Source organism: Ceratotherium simum, chromosome 29, assembly GCF_057802395.1.
Source record: "Ceratotherium simum simum isolate JZ-2026a chromosome 29, ASM5780239v1, whole genome shotgun sequence".
In the NCBI taxonomy this organism is placed as follows: Eukaryota; Metazoa; Chordata; class Mammalia; order Perissodactyla; family Rhinocerotidae; genus Ceratotherium; species Ceratotherium simum.
In genome coordinates this window covers 4964814-4987301 of record NC_141928.1, presented here as the reverse complement: position 1 = coordinate 4987301, position 22488 = coordinate 4964814, and the positions used below count along the sequence as shown (strand labels likewise).

The window sequence follows — 22488 nt, the reverse complement described above, 5'->3', positions numbered from 1 at the left end:
ATAAATTAAAAGAATATAAAAGAGAAGCCCGTGAATTAGCTTGCAGGGAGGACTCCAGTCTGTGGCCAAAGCTCAGTGGCTTCTCGCGCAGGAGCACGCGGCCCCTTCGCTCTGCTTGCAGACTCTGTCTGCACCTCTCTCAGGCCTCGTCAGGGATGGAGGGAGTCTTGTTCCTGCAGCGTCGCATGTCATCACAGCAGAGCCCATTAGTACTTTGCTATGAGTGGGGGTCTCACCTTAAAAACAAACCCCCCAAATCCCTCTCCGCTCAGCCCCCAACAGGACAAGATAGTCAACGACAAGCAGTGAGTGCTAACTTTAGGGTTCGGGGAGGCCCTGGAATGTGGTGGCCAGAATGTGGGCTTTGGGTCCACAGGCCCGAGTTCTCATCCGCCTACTAGCTGTGTAACCTTGAGCAAGTTACCTAACCGCTCTCAGTTTTCCCATCTGTAAAACTGGAATAGTCACATACCTGGTCACAATGCTGTGAGGATTAAATGAGAAAGTGTGCTTGGCGTTCATTCAGTCACTGCATTTTTGTGAAGCACCTACTATGTGTCGGGCACCAATGTAGGCTCTGGGGAAATAGTGGTGGATGAGACAGATGGGTAAGATGCCTCTGTCATGCTTATGTTCTAGTGGGGGAAAGACAGACAATAAATGAGTAACTGAAAAATAGCATTTCCTGTTGTGGTAAACGGCTGGGCAGGGAAGAGGAGGCTGCTCTGAGTGAGCAACTGAGGAGGGACCCTGTCCACGGTAGCTGTTGTTCTTCCTTCAAGACCCATTTCAAAGGGCGCCTCCTCCAGGCAGCCTGGCCTGACCTCTGTCCTGCTGTCTCCTTCCCTCTGCCCAGCACGTATGCCTGTTCCCATCCCTTACTCATCCTGATGTTCCCTAGGGCACCCCCTGGGTGCCGTTCCTGAGCATCCAGTCAGGCTCCTGAAATGTATTCAACTGAATGTTCCAAAAAAACTAGATGGGGGCCGTGTCTTATACCCTCTGGGTGCAGGGAGCACTGGCCCCGAGCAGTCTCCACATTCACACTGATGCACGGGAACGCAGGTGCGAAGTCTAGTTAAGATTTCCAGAGGGGCACCCTTCACGGTGGCCCTGCTCGGCACACGGGGCCTCCAGTCTGATTCTTCTTGCTCTAGTCTTCATGGAACAACAGCAGGTCAGAGAGACTGTGCAGGTTGGACAACGTGCACAGTTTTGCTATGCTTCAGCCAGCTGGGAGACGATGGGAGAGGCCTCTGATCAGCTGGAGATTTCAAAAAGGTCATGTCTTGGCCACATGGCACCCCTGGGTAGCCCCCATTGTGAAAGCAACGAAGGGCAATCCCTCTTATTTACTCCGGAGCCACTGAGCCCCTAGAAGGGGTCACCCCCCCCCCGAAGACGAGGAAGGCGAGGATGTGGCTGAGGTTCAAGCGTCCCCTTGGCAGAGCCCACTACCCCATGTGATCCTGGGCAACCCCGTTCCCACACGTGCCCACAGACAACTCAGAGCCCTGGTAACTGACAGGAGGCTGCATCTTGTAAAGGGGGGAGAAAAAAGGATTAAAATCGAGATTTTGCTATTATTTTTCTCTGATAAAAGTGCAGCGAGGAATAGCTCAATTGTGTCACTGCCTGGTTTTTCATTTGTGTTTTTGTTTCATGCTTCAATATCTTCCTCCAGCTGCTCGTGTCTCCTTTTCTTTCTCCTCACTTTGATCTATTCGTTTTCCCCAGAAATGGGGTTTATAAATCATTGTAATGCAGCCCTGGGAAAGATGGTGCTTAGTGCAGGGAGAAATACATCGCTGCTAACAGCCCCGGCAGGGAGAAAAACTCGCGGCTTGTTGCTGGGCTCTAGCGACGGGTTACTGATGGTATTTGCTTTTTATGTCTGCGCGCGTGCCACCGGGGCAGGGCCGCGGGGAGCATTCCACATGCCACCTTTGTAATATTTCAAGCCTCCTCTGGCAGTTGAAAACAAACTGCTCCTGCTTGCTCTTAGGGAAGCAGAGAGAGGAAGGGAAGGAAGACGCAGGAAAGGAGCATAAAGAAGTGGCCAGGTTTTCCTTTGCATTCCACCTTGGAGAAAACTGGCTCCTAAAACATCTCTCTTTCCCTGCCTTGAGCCAGCCTTCGCATCCCACGTAATGAACCTGGCATTCCGGGTCGTGGGTCCAACTCTCCCCGGCACAGTTAGGAGTCTAACGGCCGGGATCCCTTCTTTCCGAAGGCCCGGGCCTCCCTTGTCATGTTTTATGGTCCCATTCTCTCGTAGCTCAGAGCAGCCGAGAAGCGCTGGGCTGGAGGTGTAGAGTTCCTGTGACTCACAGCGGCCTCGCCGTGCGTGTGAGATCCAGGGGGAAGCAATGAAAATCCCACCAGGCCTTAAATCAGACACAAAGATGGCCTTGTTGTCCTGAAGCAAAGCGCGTCGGCACCGACGCAGGCCCCTCAGCAGGCCTGAGTCACGCGGAAGTGCTGCTTATAGGGGCAGTGACATTCTCCGGCACTGCGATTTCTTCCTTATCCAACAGGCCCCTCCACCTTCGTCTACCTGGCAGTGGGGCTTGGAAGGCATAGCTCATCCAGCCTCATCCACCCCTCCCACCTTCCTTCCTCCACGTCAGGCATCTCAGCTGAATCTTCCCGCATTGCTTTATCTATTCACTTCCTCTTACCTGTGAAGGCCAAGTATTAATCCCAACAAGGATCTTTACTCAGCAAAAGAAAAGGTTTATTTTCTCTCACAGGTCAGCTCTACGCAGGACAGAGTGAAATGGAGACAGTTCCTTGGGGAATTGGTGTCGTGTAGACCAGCGCTGTCCAGTAGAACTTCCTAGGGTGATGGAAGCGTTCTGTCTCTGCTCTGTCCAGGAGGACCACCACCGCCACCAGTCATAAGGGGATCTTGAGCACTTGGGATCTGGCTAGTGCAACTGAAGACTAAATTTTAAACTATTTTTTCAATCTAATCGCACTTGTGGCTAGTAGCTATTGTCTTGGGCAGCACAGATGTAACAGACACTCTGGAAAATTCAGAGAGGAAAACCTTCTTTTGGTTCTGTCTTTTGTTACACCTTGCAGCTGCTCTCTCAAGTAGCCTAGCACTAAAAAATAAAATAAAATAAAATGGAGGTATGTTCAAGGAGATGAAAGCATGGGGAAAAAAATCATGAAGCGATTGAACCCTTTTGAAGTCACACTTTCCCCTAAGCACTACCAGGGATGAAGACACTCGCAGATTTGATAACCGGACCAGATCATGGAAGAAAACTTCCCTGGGGGTAAAAATTAAAAGATAATCTGGATAAACTGTGACTTGCGTTCCTGGTGGCAGCTCCATTTACTGGAATTGTTGAATTTATCCCCGTGCATCTAATCCAGCTGACATGAATGGATGGATGGATGGATGGTGTGTGTGCTTGTTGAAAACCGTCAAGAAACTTCTCCTCATCATCCAGGTCTTGAAATATCATTCAGCGCAGGGCACCATACACTGTAGGGGTTGATAAGCAATCAGGTTTACTGACCAACACCTTTAAAGCTAATTGAAGAGCTTTTCTAAATGTGCCAGGTGGGATGCTACAGAAAAGTCACCACGACCCACATCCTGCCTCGCTCCCCCGCTGTGGCTCTTGGTCCAGCCCCTCCCTCCATTCCTGGGCAGCTCAGAGGGCAGACTGCCTGGCCACATTCGAGCTCCTTCACTTTGTGAGTCGTGGGGTCTTGGGTAAGTGACTGGACCTCCGAAAGCCCCTGTCGCCTCCTCTGTAGAATTGAATGATAATAGCACCCACCTCAAAAATGTATGAACATCCACCAACGGATGAATGGATATACAAAATGGGTCTATCCAAACAATGGAATATCATACAGCCATAAAAATAATGAGGTATGGATGCATGCTACAACATGTATGAAACTTGAAAACATCATGCTAAGTGAAAGAAGCCACACACAGAAGACCACATACTGTATGATTCCATTTATATGAAATGTCCAGAATAGGCAAATCCATTGAGACTGAAAGTAGACTAGTGGTTGCCTAGGGCTGGGGAGATGGAGAAATGGGGAATGAATGCCTAATGGTATGGATTTTCTTTTGGGGTGATGAAAAAGTTTTGGCCTTAGATAGAGGTAGTGGTTACACAACATTGTGAAGGTACTAAATACCACTGAACTGTACACTTTATTATTTTTTTTTGTGAGGAAGATCGGCCCTGAGCTAACATCTGCCAATCCTCCTCTTTTTGCTGAGGAAGACCGGCCTTGGGCTAATATCCATGCCCATCTTCCTCCACTTTATATGGGACACTGCCACAGCATGGCCTGACAAGCGGTGCATTGATGCGCACCTGGGATCCGAACCGGCGAACCCCGGGCCGCCGCAGCGGAGCGCGCGCACTTAACCTCTTGCGCCACTGGGCCAGCCCTGAACTGTATGCTTTAAAATGGTCAATTTTATATTATGTGATTTTCACCTCAATAAAAAAGTAATTAAAAAATGTATGAACGTTCTTTGATATAAGCACTGTGCCTGGCATGTAGTAAGTGCTGAACGGAGGCTGTCTCTTAAAAACAGTAGCAGTGATAACCAGACACGCTTTCTCTGATCTCTGTAAAAATCGTTATTTCTAACCATGGGAAACCCTCAGGATGAACAGGCCACACACACTCGGCTGATGCTTAAAAAGTAACTGTACACAAAGAGGATGCTAATGGATGGCACATGTGAGCAGGAACATGGGCAAAGGGCCAGCTGTTTCTGGTTGGACAAAACCCACATGTTGGAGGAGATGTGGGGCCACAGACATGCCCGGGTTTGGGGGTGCACTTTTGCCTGTCTCTCTCCCTAACGGCAGGATGAGTTAGAGACCCCTGGTCCATCCCAGTGGTGCCTGCTGCAGTTTGGCTCACATGTTAATTGCATTCGCCTCAGGAGCCTTCGCTCTGGCTCGGGGACCACTTGCATTTCCCTGCTCCCTGGTACCCAGCAACCACTGGGCCAGGCCCTAGCAGCGGGAGCAGCTTGATTCCTCAAGCCCGAGGAAGCTATAAATCTAGAGCTTTAATCATGTCGTCATGATCATTCAGCAAAGAGCAACAGAGGATTTATTCTGCCGGGACTGCAAAGGGAAGACTGCGGGGGCTTGTCATGGGGGATATTGGTTTAGCAAAGGTAGAACTGCTCCCCTGGGCCCTTCCCGGGACCGGCGGATGAGCGATGACACCTATGGCCATAACAAGGCAATTACTGGTGTGTGCAGACGATGCTTTGTTAAAGAGGCAGGCTTCCTGCCCGGGCCCAGCGCCGGCCTTTGTGGTGCAGCCTCACCCGCTCGCAGAGCAACTGCGATTTCTCTCCATCTCTGCTCTAGAGCCTGCGTCCTTGAGAAAGCAGTAAGCATTTTTTAAAAGCCCCAAGGGTCCTTTCCAGTTTTCTCTGCAAATGTTAAGGAGCAGAAATCAGGGAAACCCAGAAAGGACTCTGTGGTCCCTTGCACACGGCAGGCACCTAATATCCGTTTATGGAACATCTCCGTGCCTTCATTTTGGGGGAGAGAAGAAAGAGGCCCAGAGAGGTAGGTGTTAGTAACTGTCACACAGCCAGTCTCCCGATTCCCAGTGGGAGCTGCCTGCTTTAGTGCACGGTCTTGTTTACAAACCTCAGTATTGGAGCAGCAGAAAGAGAGTGGGTTCCCCTGGGATGGAGAGAAGAAACCCAGCGTCGTTTCCTGGGGGTGATCTAGTGGGGCGTTTCTTGTAGTTACTCCAGAAAGCGTTTAGGTGCGTGCAAGTGTTCCTATCCTTCCTGTTTGTTTGTTTTGTTTTTTCCCAAACGGGTTTTTCTTCGCTTATTTAACGTTATCTGTGTCACGATTGGGACATCTTCTCAGGTCAGTAGGTATAACACTTCCTCCTTCTTTCAAAGGGGCCTCTCCTTTTATCCCAGGGATGGACCATAAAATCTGCAGCCCCTTCCTCTCCGCCATCATCTCCAGGTGTTCAACACTATAAAACTACACTGCAAGAACATGTTTGTCTATATGGGCAAGTATTTCTGTAGGTTGAATCTTAGCCAGCGAGTTGCTCGGCCAAAGAGTACCCATATTTTAAAATGTCACAGGTGCTGAAAATTGCCCTTCACAAAGGTTGGCCAACTTGCAGTCCCACGCACAGCATCCGAGAGCACCGCCTTCCACTCCCTCCCCAGTCAGCCGCCTTTCTCTAGAACATGCTACTTGTGTGCTTCTTTTGTATTCTCCTGCTCCACGACCTCTCCCCCTACCTACCATCCAGCCCCCTGCTGGACGGCTGGACACAGAATGGGTGCTCAACAATAACAAACACATACGGATTCCTGAGCAGCCACTAGGAGCCAGGCATTGATCCTGGGGCTGGAAGAAAGACCAGCCCTGTCTTCATGGAGCTTGCTCCCCAAAGGAAGCTGGAATGAGTTGTTGGATGAGTCTGGGAGCTCACTGTTCCCCAGGCCACCCACCTGGATAAACCGAAGGAGGTAGGCTTTCCCCAGGGGTCCACTACACACCAGAGGTTACTCGTGCTACAGGAGCGAGCCTGGCCCTAGTGACACAGGAGCAAATGGGCACCAGACTAATGACGCAAAGGAAGAGCAGGGGTCACCATACCTCTTGACTGACAGACTGAAATGACACCATCTTCCACTCAGCACACCCAGCCCGGGGGCTTCCAGAAGCAGCTGCATCCCACAGAACTAAGCAGAAGCCGTGGAAACTACGCAGGCCTGGGCCTAGAGGGAAATGTGTTTCCTGGAGGAAACGTGAAATCAGGCCTGAGGACGGATGTGGGCCCCCTGGGGTCCCTGCCGTCTGCTGATGGAGCTGCCAACAGGAAGGAGGCAAGAAGTCACCTGGCTTGGCATAGAAAGGCCGTGAACCCAGCCTTGGATGTACAGGCAGGAGTAAATTCTACTCCAAGGGAACCTGAGCTAGGACTCTCTAATCGAGAGAGTTCCTAATCTTGGCTGGGGGCAGCAGGCAGAGGGGTTGGATGGGAATCACAGGAAGAGGTGGGTTTACCTAATTCCGAGTAACAGCCTGCTTCACTTACGGTGAACGTCTCCGTGTGGAAGACTGGATTCTTGTTTACCAGCAACAAAAAATTTCTGGTGTTTTTCAGGAGATGGTACCTAAAACCATCACAAACATTTTATGATTTCATATTTAAAGGAAACATGCTAATTTTCCAATCAACAGCTAGCATGTTGATAGCTACCATTAATTGAATCTGTACCCCGAGCCAGACCCCAGGCTCGGCCTCCATGAATGTTTTCCTGTGAACCCTCCAAACGTCCCCCATTTTACAGATGAGGAAACTGAGGCTTGGAGAGGCTAAATTACTTACCTGGGTTAAAAAAACAGGAAAAATCTGAGCTAGAGTTTCAGCTCAGATGCACATGTCTATGAAGCCCATTTTCGGGATGCCCCATGGCTGCAGAGCATGAGGGTCTGGGGCAGTGCTGCCCATAGAAAAACTACGCGAGCCACCTAAGTGGCTTAAAATTTTCTATCATCCACATTAAATAAGTAAAAGGGAACAGGTGAAATTAATTTTAATAATATGTTATTTAAACCAATACATTCAAAATAGCATCGCTTCAACGTGTAATCAATATAGAAATTATTAACGAGCTATTTTACATTACTCTTTGTGCACCATGTCTTTGAAATCTGGTGTGTATTTTACACTTACAACGCATCTCGGTGTGGGCCAGTCACATCTCAAGTGCTTAATGGCCACACGTGGCCTAGTGGCTGCTGTGTTGAAGAGCACACCTCCCCAGAAAGAATGGGGACTGACTTGAAAATGCGGTAGGACAATTCCTTTGACTTAAGGTGGGGGCCGTGCTTTTGTGGAAAGTTGTCTGGGGAGGATCTATGAAAAGTCAAAATCACGTACTCTTTTGCCTAATTCTCCAACTTTTGGGATTCTCTTCCCCAGAAATCTATTAGGCATGGATATACGCACAAGAATGTTTACTGCAGCCTTCTTTGCAGCAGCAAAAAACAAAAATGAAAAACCTGAAACAGCCTGACTGGTCATGGGGTGATATGGGGGGAATAGCATATCTGAGCTGTGGAGTATTATACAGCTGTGAAAAAGCACTAATTAGGCCTAGACACAGGCCCTTGATCTATGCTTAAGGGAGAGAGACAAGTTGCAGATCCCACTTATGTAGGGGAAAATCCCTATACTAGTATAAATGTTTATATGTGTGCCTATGTTTAAGTGAGAAAGGCATAGAGGGACACCCCCAGCTATTAATGCTGGAGATCTCGGTGGGTGGGATGGAGGAAAGGAGGTTATTGACTTTGTCTTTATACACATCTGATTGTTTGACTTGTACAACAAGGAAGAATTACTTAAAATAGGCTACCCATAACATTTTCTAAAAAGTCCCCCGATTCTGTCAAACCTTGCCCCTGGGTCCTAGAACGGAGTAGACACCTGTTCCCAGAACTTCGTGGGAGCTGTCAGATTTTAGAAACAAGCGGGGTGAACGGGGTGAGGGCATGAGGAGACATCAAAGCCCAACAGAGGCAAACAGACAAACAAGGGCAGTCAACAGGAGGCATTGAATGAGCCAGCCTGGAGGAAGGGCCCTCACAGAAACCTGAGAACAATCCCGCCTGCCTTGATCTGTGGATATCTGACATTAATACTATTTGTACTTGCAAAATCCATAAGTGAGGGGTTATAACTTAGGTTACAAAGGATTCTTGACTTCAGAATATCCAGCGGTGGGACCCAGACTTGAGCATTTTTTTAAGGCCCCAGGACAATTCTAAAGGGCAGCGGGGGTCGAGAATGTCCACTTTACTGTCGCTACAGGACCCACCCCGGGATTCCTTTAGACGACCATCTGATTTACACAAATTCAAGCTACCTGCAGACTTTGGGGCCGTGTCTCTGCTGTGTGAAGCCAGGCATATCTGTAAACCAAGTCCCGGGAGGAACACAGTTCCTGGAACTCGTGGGCAGGGGACGGGAACATTCTGCAAAGTCAGACGCCAGATAATGAGTGTTAAATTGCCCTCCTGATTGTATGAGCAATTTCCTGCATATCAGGTCCCTGGGCAGGAAAGACTGTTTGGGTTGGCATGGGGACACCTGGCTGAGAGAGGCGTGATGAGCTATTTTTCCCTTCAAGAAGAGTATTAGTTCCCCTGGCCCTCGGGGACTCTTCCAGATGCTCGTCTGATCCCTCCTCATCACACCCCAAGAACTTGCCCAGTGGAAGGGCTGGGAGAAAGGACCTCTGGTCTCCTCCCCAGCTCTAATTCTTTGATCCGAATGAACCAATGACATTTGTCACAGCCAGGTGTCCTGAGGCTGGGAACATCCTTTGTTTTTGTTTTTTTTTTTAATTGTTGTAAAAATACACATAACAGGGACCGGCCTGGTGGCGTAGCAGTTAAGTGCGTGTGCTCCGCTGCGTTGGCCCGGGGTTCGCAGGTTCGGATCCCGGGTGCGCACCAACATACCGCTTGTCAAGCCATGCTGTGGCGGCGTCCCATATAAAGTGGAGGAAGATGGGCACAGATGTTAGCCCAGGATTGGCATCAGATGTTGGCTCAGGGCTGATCTTCCTCACAAAAAGAAAAAAAAAAACCACAAAACATAAAATTGACCGTCTTGCCCATTTTAAAGTATGCAGTTCAGTAGTGTTAAGTACGTTCACATTGTTGTGAAACCAGACTCCAGAACTCTTTTCATCTCGCAAAACTGAAGCTCTGTACCCATTAAATGACAACTCCACATTTCCCTCCCCGAGCCCCCAGCACCCACCATTCTACTTTCTGTCTCTTTGAATTTGACTACTCTAGGTACCTCATATAGGTGAATCAGGCAGTATTTGTCTTTTTGTGACTGGCTATTTTCACTTAGCATAATGTCCTCGAGGTTCATCCATGTTGTAGCAGGTGTCAGGACTTCCTTTTCTTTTTAAGGCTGAGTAGTATTCCATCATACTGATATACCACATTTTGTCCATCCATTCACCCATTGATGGATGCTTGGGGTTCTTCCACATTTTAGCTATCGTGAATTACCCTGCTATAAACATGGGTGTACAAATACCTCTTTGAGGCCTGCTTTCAATTCTTTTGGGTGTGTATTCCAGACTTTTCCATAGCGGCTGCACCATGTTACATTCCCACCAACAGTGCACAAATGTTCCACTTTCTCCACCTCCCTGCCAACACTTGTTATTCTCTGTTTTTCTTTCTTTCTTTTTTTTTTTTTTTTGATAGTAGCCATCCTGGTGGGTGTGAGGAGGGGAAACACTCTGTGCATTAAGTGTTCTGGGATAAAGGTCACACAGCAAGTACAGCTACGACGAGGTCACCATTCCCCTTGTGCTTAAAAGCCTTTGAAGGCTCCTTATTGCCTCAGACCACAGATCAGAGCCCTTGAAATGGGCCACAGCCCTACAAGTTCCAGGGCGTGCTCCCTGGGACGTGGAACACTGGGGCTCCATGCCCCCTCCCTGCCAGCCCCTGCCCCTCGCCCCGCTCATTCTTACCCAGCCATTCCTTACCCTTCAGGTCTCAACTCAAATGTCTCTCCCTCGGGGAAGACCCCTGACCACTCCAGACCAGGCCACAGCCCCCCGCTTTGTGCCCCAAGAGCAGCCTGCACTTTTCTAACACTTATCACCAGAGTGATTAAATGCTTCGTCCTGTAACACCTGCCTTTCCGGTTAGAACGTAAGTGCCATGTGACCAGGCACGATGACGTCTCCTTTACCTGTTGCTCTGTCCCCTGTGCCTTTCACATAGTAGGTCCTCATTTAAACCTTTTGAAAGAATAATTATTGTAAATGAACACACATGCACACTTGTGAACGAGTGCTTACACACACACGCATACACATCAACCGTGTGTTCAGGTTAACTCTCAGCCTACATACACAAACCCAGGCAGCCCTTTTCAATATGGAAGAACCAAAACAATTATAAAATGCATCATCTTTTATTTTGATTTTCCCCTCCCCCCAATTTCCTCTCTTTCTCCAATCAGGTATAAATGCCAAAAAATACCCGTCTTCGTAATGGAGCTGAGAAGCTTTCTAAGAAGAAACAATGCTCCCTCGTTACAACAAGAGGTGGTGGGGGGATCCACGGCCGGCCTGGACAGAAGGAGGTCTCTGCAAGCAGCCTGAGCGAGTGCCCGGGCAGAGAGAGACACCAGCCACGAGAGTGGCCGGGAGAGCAGCGTGTGCTATCACAGGGGTATTTTCCCCAAGTGCCTTCCAAAAGAAGATAAAAGCAAGAAAAAACACCTTCCATTTCCCCCCTAATTTGTAGTTTTCTGGTGTTAGCAAGGCTTATAAGACACATGCTCCCAATTAGCTGCTCCTCTTAATTTAAATGCTTCATAAATTATCTCCTGCGCGTGTGGATTATCACTTCATAATGCGAGTTAGCATTTAAATAAATAGCTGTGGTGTAGAAAATTAGAGAGGTTTACTTCTGAGGCACTGGCATAATGAAGGAAAATACCACGGCAGCTGAACAGGGGCAGGGGAGGACGTGAGGGGACATAGGGGCTCAACAGCATTTCCCAGAAAATCAGAGTTACTTGCAAAGTCCATTCACCCTTTATTGGCGTCGGCATTCTCTTTCATGAAGGGAATTTTATTGGCTGCATCTTTTTTTTTTTAACTTTTGATTTTGAAGTAACTATAGATTCACAGAAATTTGCAAAAATAGTACGGAGAAGTCCCTAGTACCCTTCATCCAGCTTCTCCCAGTGGTGACATCTTAAATAACTAAGAAACAGCAAAGCCAGGAAATTGACATGGTTCCATTTACAGGCTTTCTTCAGAGTCTACCCATGGCTCCATCATTTTTTTTTAAAGTGGGTATTTCAATGACATCTCAATGTGCAGTAATTACAGTAATAACAGCTATCCTTTGGTGAGCACTAGTTATTGTGCCAAATTTAATACCGAGGTTTTAAAGTCATTACAACAGCCCTAGGAGGGAGGTACTCTGGGTCTCCCCATTTTACAGATGGGGGAGCTGAGGCTCAATGAGGATGCCCCTTACTCCAAGTCCCACAGCTGGTAAGCAGGGGAGGCGGGATTAGAACCCAAGTCAAAGTGGTTGCAGAGCCTGAGTGCCGATCCTCCCTGGGCACCTGGGTGGCGGCCATGGTGGCGGAAGCAGGTGGGGTCCAGTTTCCCTCCATCTCAGTGTTCTTTTTGCTGGAACATGTGCTGCCTCCTGGGCAGCAATGCCCCGAATTCTGGATGCTATTCCTTCCTGAGAAAGAAATGTGGGCTGTTTCCCAAGTGAGTCAAATGGTTTGAGCATTCGGTGAATGGCGATGGGCATACACAGGGCCATATGTAGTATAACGGTCCTGCTCTGGGCACTTTGGCCTTCGTGACCCATTAAAAATTTTTTTAAATGATATTTTGCAAATGAATATGTTTATTTTTTTTTTCTTCTGCTTGGGAAAGAAATTAAACATTTTGTCAGGGCCCTCAAAGTCCCGTGGGCCCTGGTCCCTGTACCCCAGGGCCTGATGGATGAGTCAGCCTCGCATGCAAGATTCAGAGGTGCAAGGAAGCAGTTGGAGCACTACGCTTGCTTAGGAAAGCATGGGCCTTGAAGGATTCGGCCCTGGTGTCTGTGACCCAAAACCCACCAGGAAATGATGGTGAATGAGAAGTGGAAGTTGGGAAGCTCCCACAAAATGATCTGGAGGTGGTGGCTACACACCCAGCACCCCAGAACTCTGCAGGAGGTGACAGAGCCCCAGAGTGGAAATCGCCAGTGTCATCCTGGGGTGCTCGTCTGTCCACAGCACTCTCGGGCCCCCAAAGTGAGATCCACTCTCTGCTTTCCATCACTTTATGGACCCCAAGTCAACGTCCACGCCCTCAGGTCCGGCACAGACTTCTAAAGCTGCTTCTTGGAGTCTCATGTTTCTTCTACTTTGGGATATTTTTACATTGTGCTATCAACATAATCAGGAAGGTTGGCGATGGGAGGCCCGGCCAGCCCCAGGGCATTCTGTTTTAAGAGGAGTATACGTTTTACCTGAAAGATATGTTGCAATGGACTGAATGTGTCCCTCCCAGATTCATATGTTGAAATCCTAAGCCCAATGTGATGACATTTGGAGTGAGGGGAGGTGATTAGGTCTTGAGGGTGGAGCCCTCATGGATAAGATTAGTGCTCTTATAAAAGGGACCCCACAGAGCTCTCGCGCCCTCTTTCCGCCACGTGAGGATACAGTGAGAAGTTGGCAGTATGCAACAAGAAGAGGGCCCTTGCCAGACACCGAATCTGCTGGCGCCTTGATCTTAGACTTCCCAGCCTCCAGAACTGTGAGACATAAATGTTTGTGGCATGAGCCACCCAGGCTATGGTGTTCTGTTACAACAGCCCGAAAGAACTAAGATGTATGTTACACCACTCACTTGACAGCGTGCCAGGGGGTCATTCTCGATTCTGCATTTCTGATGAGGATGACAAGAGCCTTTGGCCCTCCTTTGAGGATGGACTGGGATTTCCTTTGTGTCATTCCTACTTGGCTAGGGCCACCAGACAAAATACAGGATGTCCAGTTAAATTTGAATTTCAGATAAACAATGAGTAATAAGTATGCCTCACGCAATATTTGGGACATGTTTACACTAAAAAATTATTTCTTGTTTATCTGAAATTTGAATTTAACTGAATGTCCTGCATTTTTTATTGGCACTGGAGCCCAGCAGACCCCTGTCAGGGCTCCTATGACCTGTCCCGTGACCACCCAGTTCCTTCTTTCTGTCCCTCAGGAAATTACGTTTAGGGGGGGCCAAGAACTGTGTCTCTCATTTCAGTATCCCCTGAATGCCTGAGCACAATGCCTGGCACACTCCTGATCCTGTCTGTCAAATAGATGTTGAGTGTTGGCACTTGGGAGGTTTCTGGGAAGTGATGGGCTGGTTATTTAGAAAGTTATTTGGAAGGCTCTTTACTGTAGAATGAAAACACCAAGCTGCAGTGTGGGTAATGGTGTGGCTGGCTCTCCGGCATCCTTAGACTAGGATAACGGATGACAAGTGCGTTCGTGGTGCAGGCATATGTGAACACGAGCATAACAACAATGGTTCCCACCCCCTGAGTGTTTGGTAAGGGTAGACACTGGGTAGAGTATTGGGTTGAACCACGTGAAATGGCCAACGTTTTTCTGGTTTGAACCCACAAAACCAGCCATTTCGTGTGGTTCAGTCTGATCCTTGATGGGCATTCTCTCACCTGATTCTCATAACAGCCCTTGGAGGCAGCAACTGTTTGGCATCCCATTTTACAACTGGGAAGACTGAGGCCAAGAGAGGTGAAGTCACTTGCTCAAGGTTGTTCAGCTGGTGAGTATCAGAGCTTGGATTTCAGCCCAGGAAGGCAGTCATGGCTCCAGGCAGCCTCCCGAACCTGCACATTGAGTAACCAGACTGTATGCCCATCAGGATAACTTCCTGTATCCGGAGAGCTATTCCCAACCAAAGTAGATGTGTAAAAACCAGGCAGTCCGTGGACGAGTCTTAGGACACGTCTCTCCCCTGGCACCAGCACTCGGCTTTTAGCTGAGAGGCTCCTAGTCAGAGCTCCTGTTGATCATGTCTGCTCCTTTTCTGACAAACCCAAGAGTCTTATCGCCTGCCCTGGAGACGTAGGCGGGGTGCCCTGCATGTGTCAAAACTCTTTTATAAAATTGTGATTTGTTTCTTGTAAGGATTTACGTTTATAACCAGATCCTTCTTGATTAAACACAAAGTTCATTGTGCATTTTAAGGTCAGTAAGTGTTTTATTTGAATAGGGAACACATGTGGTCCAGTGGATGCCATCTGCTGGAAGAGCGTGCTTTTCCTAGTTCCTGTTCGGTGAGGCTTTCTGTGGATAGTCATACTATACATTAGAAAGGCCTTGGGCATTCATTCCCCCATTCATTCATTCACTTATTCACTCAACATGAAAACTGTCAAACTGTGACTGTGACTCTGTCTCCATTCTTCCCAGGAAGGAGCATGACTCCAGCTGTCAGTGCTGTCAAGTTGATTCCGACTCCTGGTGACCCTGTGGACGGCAGAGTGGAACCCTGCCCAGTCTTTTCGCGCCATCCTCTCACCCTCGGGTGCTGTATCAGACAATGCTCCACTGCTATTCACAGGGTTTTCATGGCCAATTTTTTCAGAAGTGGGTGGCCAGGTCCTTCTCCCTAGTCTGTCTTGGTCTGGAAGCTCCACTGAAACCTGTCCACCGTGGGTGATCTTGCTGGTCTTTGAAATCCCGGTGGCATAGCTTTCAGCATCACAGTAACATGCAGCCACCACAGTATGACAAGCGACAGACGGTTGGTGTGGTTCCTTGACTGGGGAATGAACCCAGGCAGCGGTGATGAGAGCGCCGAATCCTAACCACTAGATCACCAGGACTTCAGTGATAGAATAAATGTGGTGGCTCACAGTGCATCAGGACACTGCTGGCTCATGTGCTCAAGGATGCCAGGGATTAAAGGCCACCCTTGGAATGTTCTAAGCCCTTTGAAGCTCTTAACAAAGGGGTTTCTGAGAAAGTTCAGTCGCTAGGACCAGAGGGAAGCTCACAGATGAAGCTGCCCGGGGTGGGTGCCAGGGGAAATGTGGGGTTGTGGCAGCAGACTTTTCTGTGCAGAGAACCACCAAGTTAGAGATGAATGGGCGTGCAGGGATAAAGGACAAAGGCAGGCAAAATGGCACCCTTGTCCCAGGGCAGGTCAGTCAGGGATGTCAGAAACGCCCAGGGAAGTTTTCTCTGAAATACCCAAAATTGGATTTGGCTGCTCATGTCTTTCCAACTGATCTACTAATCATATTTCTTTAAATTTTATATCCCTGGCCCTTGTAAAAGGATTGCATTGAAGGCGTGTTTTAAGCTGCATTTTAATAAGTCAATAAGAAAGCTCAAAATTATTTAAAGCTTCTTAAAGAGGATTATATTTGATTTCTTAGGGGAATTCTGGGGTGTAGAATAGTAAAGATGCTCCGTCCTTCTGAGGTTGTCTTACATTAAGGAAGTACATCACTTTAGACAAAAACTTTTAACTATTTTAGCGTTGGAATGGGGATAATTCAGTACAAGAAGACTTTGGCTACCTGCTGGCGGCCTTAACGGATCATGAGGCCTACGAGGAGGAGGGAATTGCATTTGAAGCTTTCAAGCAAATGTTGAGATTCTTCTTTGCTTTTTGTTCCCTACCCTTTCAAATGAAACTTTTCTGGTATTCTGAAAAGGACAGATTCCCAGGTATCTGGGAGAGCCCAGCCTGGACATCATGCATCACAGGGAATAGACAAATCTAGGCCAGAGCATATATTTAATTTTTGTTTTTATGGTTGCATTTACCACTGGGCCCCAGTTCTAAGGCTGGTCTGCAGTGGGGAACATCACAGGGCCCCAGGCTGGTTCCATCTCCATGCTGAGGGGACGCTGGGGTGGGGAGCAGGCCCACTTTGGGGCTGGGCGATAATCCTCTGTGAACTTCCTTAGTACTTACCAGTCCTGAATGCCCCAGTCAAGTGAGAAATCCAGGGGAGTTGGGCAGGGAGAAGGGGAGAGTTTAGGGGCAGGAAGAATAAAGAAGCCACGTGAAACCAAGCTGGCAGTCTTCTCTCCATTGAGTCACCTCTGGAGACCCTCGAGACTGAACATGCATTGACACTGAGCCAGGAGGGTCCAGACAGCTGTCCTCTCAGCTCAGACTCTTGTCACCTCCCACCTGGAGTGCAGAGCCAGACTCCTGGGGACCCACACTCCTGCTCTCCCTTCCAGTCTCTGCTGTACTCACGACCAGTCGGACTTTCCTAAAGTGCAGCACTGATCGTTCCATGACCATTGACCCACAACCATCCATGACTCCCTATTACCTGTTAAAGAAGATAGGCTGACACGGTCTGGCCCCACTACTCATCTTTCCCCTGGTCAGCTGGACCATTTTCCGCTGCCTGTGTTTCCTGTTCATGATTTTCTGCCATCTTGGCACACACTGTGAAGCATTGCCCCATATCTCTCTGTTCAGCATTCCAAGTCCTTCTCAAATGCCGCCTCTTCCTGGAGGTCTGCCCCGAGGCTGGTAGGCAGATAAGCCTGCTCCTCCTCAGAATCCCCACAGCCTGACACTTGGGCCAGTCTCCTCTGTGTCCGGGGATTCTGCATGTGTCTTATCCTCCTCTTGGTCCCAGTGGCCACACGCTTCCAGGAATGCCCACCGCACGTTACTACCAGAAAACTCTAACCCTCCCCTCACTTACTACGTCACATACCACATGCTCTGGGGAACCTTCTCCATGTGATCCACACCCTACTGGAAGGGGATGGTCGTGAGCTTCTTTCAACTTCTGGGCCCCCAGAACTTTGCTTGTCTATCTCTTTGGTCTCTGATCTCCGTCTCTGCATGAGCTGTAATAAGGGGCACACGCATGATGTCGTCCAGGAGGTGGGGTCTGGCCCATCTTGATACAGCACTTGCACTGAGGTGGTTCCCTGACATCTGTTTGATCAAGGCTGTGCATTGCTAGGTGTCCCCCTGTGCTCGTCAGTGTGGATGGTTGGATGGTGTTGCTGTGTCATGTTGTTGGAGAATATGGGAGAATTGACTATGTCACCCAAAAAGAAATGTCCAAGTCCTAACCCCCAGAACCTATGAATGAGACCTTATTTGGAAATAGAGTCTTTGCAGATGTCATCAAGTTAAGGATCTCAGGATGGTACCCTACTGGATTTAGGGTGAGCCCCAAACCAATGGCTAGTGTCCTTCTAGGAGAAAGGAGAGGGAGATTTGAGACAGACACATATAGAGAAGAAGCCATGTGAAAATGGACCCAGAGACTGGAGTGAGGCACCTACAAGCCAAGGAATGCCCAGGACTGCCCACGGCCACCAGATGCAGGAGACAGCGTGGAACCCATTCTCCCCGAGAGCCTCCAGAAGGAACCCACACTGCTGACACCTTGATTTCTGACTTCTGGCTTCTAGAACGGGGTGAAAGCACATTGTTACTGTTTTAAGTCACAAAGCTTGTGGCGATTTGTTGCAGCAGCCACAGGAAAGTGATCTGGAGGAGGTGGTTCAGGGCCACAGAGAGGACTTCCTGACCTGTCCATGCTGTGACACTGGCCCACTCAGGCCTCGGGGCAGCCGGAGCCTTGAGCAGCCTCTTGCATTTGTCTCGGTGCCTGATATCAAGCTGATTGTTTTCTCTGTGCTCCAGGGTTGTAAAAAGGCTGTAGTAGATGGTAGAGGCATGAGCCAGAGGGAGCCCAGAGTCGGGCACACCTGGTCTCGCAGCCCTGCCTCTGGCGATCAGCTGGTGACCCTGGGCACGTGTGTAACCTCTCTGAGCACTAATCTCGGACAAGAGTAGACCTGCTTTATAGGTTATGATGAGAACTAATTCATTCATTCATTCATCATTCACAAAGATTTACTGAGCACCTACTACGCGCTAAGCTCTATTCTAGGCACTGGAGACAGAGCAGTGGACCAAAACCCAACAATCCCTGCCCCGTGAAGCTTGCATTTCAGGGAGAAGGGAAAGATGATGACCCAAATTCATCAGTAAAATGTGTAGTCCGTCGGTGATAAGTGCTGTGGAGAAACCCAAAGCAGGGAGCAGGGAGGAGAGGCTGGGGCGCAGTTTTAAAGGAGAGGTCAGGTCAGGAAGGGTCAAGGGGTCAGCGAGCGTCAGGGGCTTAGCCCTGACAAGGCATCAGGACATCGTAATTCTCAACACACAGCAGCCGTTTGTACTTGTCTTCATCAGCTCAGGCGGCTCTAATCAAGTACCGCAGGCTGGGGAGCTTAAACCACAAACATTCGTTTCTCACAGTGCTGGAGGCTGGAGGTTGGAGAACGTGGCACCAGCGTGGTTGGGTCCTGGGTGAGAGCCCTTTTCCTGGTTTACAGACCGCCAGCTCTCAGGCCTCTTCTTATAAGGACGCTAATCCCATTCATGAGGGTTCCGCCCTCATGACCTAATCACCCCAAAGGCCCCACTTCCTGATACCATCATCTTGGGGGTTAGGTTTCAATATATGGATGGAGGGGGACAAACATTCAGCCCAAAGCAGTACTCAAGACCAGAAGGAGTCCCTGCTCCCCTTTTCTATTTCTCTCCAAAGGATGCTCTGTGCCTCCTGTGCCCCACGTTCAGTTTCAGTCCCTCCTCTGGCCCCCTCTCTCGGGCATTCTGAATGCCAAGGCAGGCACCTGGGGGCGAGGAAAAAACAGCGAACTCACGTGGAAAAGTGAGGGGGCTGCTGACTCAGACGGCAGTCTGGGAGCCGGCACTCGATCTGCACAGTGGTCATAACGGAGGGGCGCTGAGATGGCCCAGCCGGGGAGGATTTGCCACAGCCACCGGCTCTCTCACTCATTCAGCTTGTTCCTGTTTGGAAAATGGAAAACCTGAACGCTTGCGTCTTCTTTGCAAACAGAGGAGAGCTAAGATGGGAGATTGTGGAGTCTGTGTGAGGAAATGTTTTGTGTTTCCCGTCTCATCTACCAACCTAGCCAGGTCCTCCAGCCCCGCCACTTCCACTCGGGGTGGTCGGGAAGAGAGTGCCGGCCAATGGGCAGGAAAGGGTTCACTCAGCAGGTCTGGGTTGTCCACACCCCACACATTCCAGGAAAGGCCCAGCCTTGGCCCAGCTCCTGGGAGGTAAACTCCAACCTCTAAGCCCTTGGAAGGTCTTGCCTGGTTAGTGTCTTTGTTTACGTGGGGCCTTGGGCCACACTGTGTCACCTCAACCTCTGGAGGGGCTGGAGACTAAGGTCAACCACGTGAGTGGTCAGCTGTGTCTGTGTGACCAGCTCCCAATAAAACCCTGGACATCAAGGCTCGGGTGAACTTCCCTGGTTGGCATTACTCTGTGCGTATTGCCACACATCGTTGCTGGGAGGAGTAAACGCTATCCACACAACTCCGCTGGGAAAAGACAACTGGAAATTCTGTACCTGGTCTCTTCTCGAGCCTGCCCCACGTGCCTCTTCCTTTTGCTGGTTTTAGTCTGTCTCCCTGTGCTGTAACAAACCATAATTATGAGTATAGAGTATCTGAGTTCTGTGGGTCCTTCTAGTGAATTATCAAAGCTGAACACGATCTTGGGAACCAAGCGTGGCAGTCAAGCATGTGGCCTCTGCTTATCCCTGAAGTAGCTGCATGCGGCTGATGGGCTCACGCCAGCATTCTGGCAGGGGATGAGAGGTGTATTGTTACCCTCTATGGGCCCCAGAGACTCCACCTGGTCAGATGATGGGCCTGTGATCTGGCTGAAGAGGTGGGCACTGCAGCCTCAGGCCTTCAAACAGGCAGCACCAGGGAAACTTGGGTGGGTATCTGGTCCACCTCACGGGTCGAGACGTAGGATTGGTTTCCCCCAATTGCTCTGTCGGTGCCAATGGCATCGGGTGTGCGTCCCACCCCCCAGACTTCAGCAAGCGCACTCCCAGAGAACAGGAGCTGATTCCTCTGATAAGCAAAACCCCATTGGCTTTTATTACTTTGGGCAAAATAAAATTTGCTCCTGAATAAGCAAAAGCTCCCTACAGCTTCGTCGACACGGGGTGTCCTGTTTGAGAAGATATGAGAGGCGAGGGACAAAAAATGTGAGGCTCCTCCAAGGCAGGTGAGGCCCAACACGGGCTTGAGGTGACAACGAGAGGACTATCATCTAATGAAGACGAGGGCTGGGCACGAAGACGCTCATTCAGCCTAGCCCTTTAAAACCAAAATGATGGCGTTCATCTGCATTTAGATCTCCTTGGCTCCCTCTTTTCATCTAAAGACAAATCCTCACAAAAGGCTGCTTAATTAGACCAAATTAGATTTCCGCTCAACAGCTTGTCATTCATTACAAAATGCTGTTCTTTTTCTATTTTGGTAATTACAGCTGGTCTATACCAGTTTGTAAGCATTCACTCCAGCCATTGAGTATGACTAGCATTCCTGATTTTGTGCAGAGAAGAGGAAAATTATTCAGTTGCTCCAAATCTGTCTGTTTTGTAAGTTGGGTCAAGACCGTCACTGGAGTCTTATACAATCTTGGGTATTCTCACTCTTAATTCTTTAATGATTAATTGCAGGAGCAGCACAGAGCTTGGTAACTCCCAAGACTGAAAGCTAAGTACAAACAGGTTTCACATGTAGCAGTTATGCCATATATTTGAAATCTTTACCTGAGTTATGCAGCCCTATTCCGTCTAAGAAGCCACGCATTAAATCATTTGTCGTGCAGCCCACTCATCCTCAGGTAATATTGCCCAGCCATCCTCTGCGCTGAATGTAATTCAGGAGAGCTCAGACCTTTTCTTCCATAGTTCACTCCCTCCTCCCAGCTGTGGAGCTGTGGCATGTCCAGTTTTCAGCTGGAGATACAGACACCGGTGGGTAGGTGCGAGGGGAGGGCCTTGGAGGACGGGGCTTGGTTTGGCTGGTCCGAGGTCTTCATTATCACGTTCTTCAGATACTTTCCGTTCATTGTACTTGATGCAGCTCAGCATCTACAGGGCTTCCCACAAACCTAGGGTGGCCTCAAAGTGGCTGGCGGGTTGTGCTGGAGAGGCCGTGGGTGGAGTTCCATCCCAGGGCAGCCCAGCTAGCTTTGCTCTGGTCATTCTGATGGGGTGCCTGTGGGCAGGTGGGTATGAGCTGGTCACCAGGCACAGGCGCTGCTGATGGAGATGGGACAGGTAGCATCAACTCTCTCTAATAATAATTGCCATCACCCCTGCTGCAGATATTTAGTGAGGCCTGCCATGTGAGGGGCACTGAATATTCTCCCCTCATTCCAGGCCTGTGAATTGGGCGGTGTTGAGAGATAAACCAACAAGTAGGAGAGTTGACACTGGCGCCCAGATCAGGCCAGCCCTGACGTTTCCCATTGTGCTGCTCTGCCTTCCTGAACAAAAGAATTGGACAACATGGGTCTAGGTGACGTGGATTTAGACATGCTCCGGAAAGAGGATGGCAGAGCCAGAGGGGACTCTAGGGATCAACCAGCTCTGCTCCCTCATTTTACAGATGGGAACACTGAGGCCAGAGAAAGGGAGAGGGAACCTCCTCAGGGTTGGCCCTCCCTGTTAGCCTCCAGCCTCCCATCCCTCCCAGTTCCTGCCTGCCTGTCGTAGTCACAGAGGTTCTGCTGCTCCCGTTGAGTCCAGAAACTGCGACCTTCCTTGTGGGGCCCATGGCGGCACAGGGCAGCGCTTTGCCACTTTTTGCCCTCATCGCTCAACTCCCTGGAGAATCTGGGAACAGAATCAATACCCCGTTCTAGAAGACCTGTCCCAGATGGCCCAGCCCAGGGAGGAGCACTGCTTCCATGAGCTTCCAGAGCATCAGCCGCCTGCACCACTCACTGGCACTCAGTCACGGGAGCATTCTAGAAATGTGTGTTGAAGACCTAC

At 49.4% G+C, this 22488-nt stretch overlaps 1 protein-coding gene across 2 annotated transcripts in view; it reads left to right on the top strand.

Moving 5' to 3' along the window:
• The window catches only part of CFAP77 (cilia and flagella associated protein 77), a 127509-nt gene that overhangs the window by 38414 nt on the left and 66607 nt on the right, over positions 1-22488 (top strand). The gene's annotated exons all lie outside the window — the stretch shown is intronic.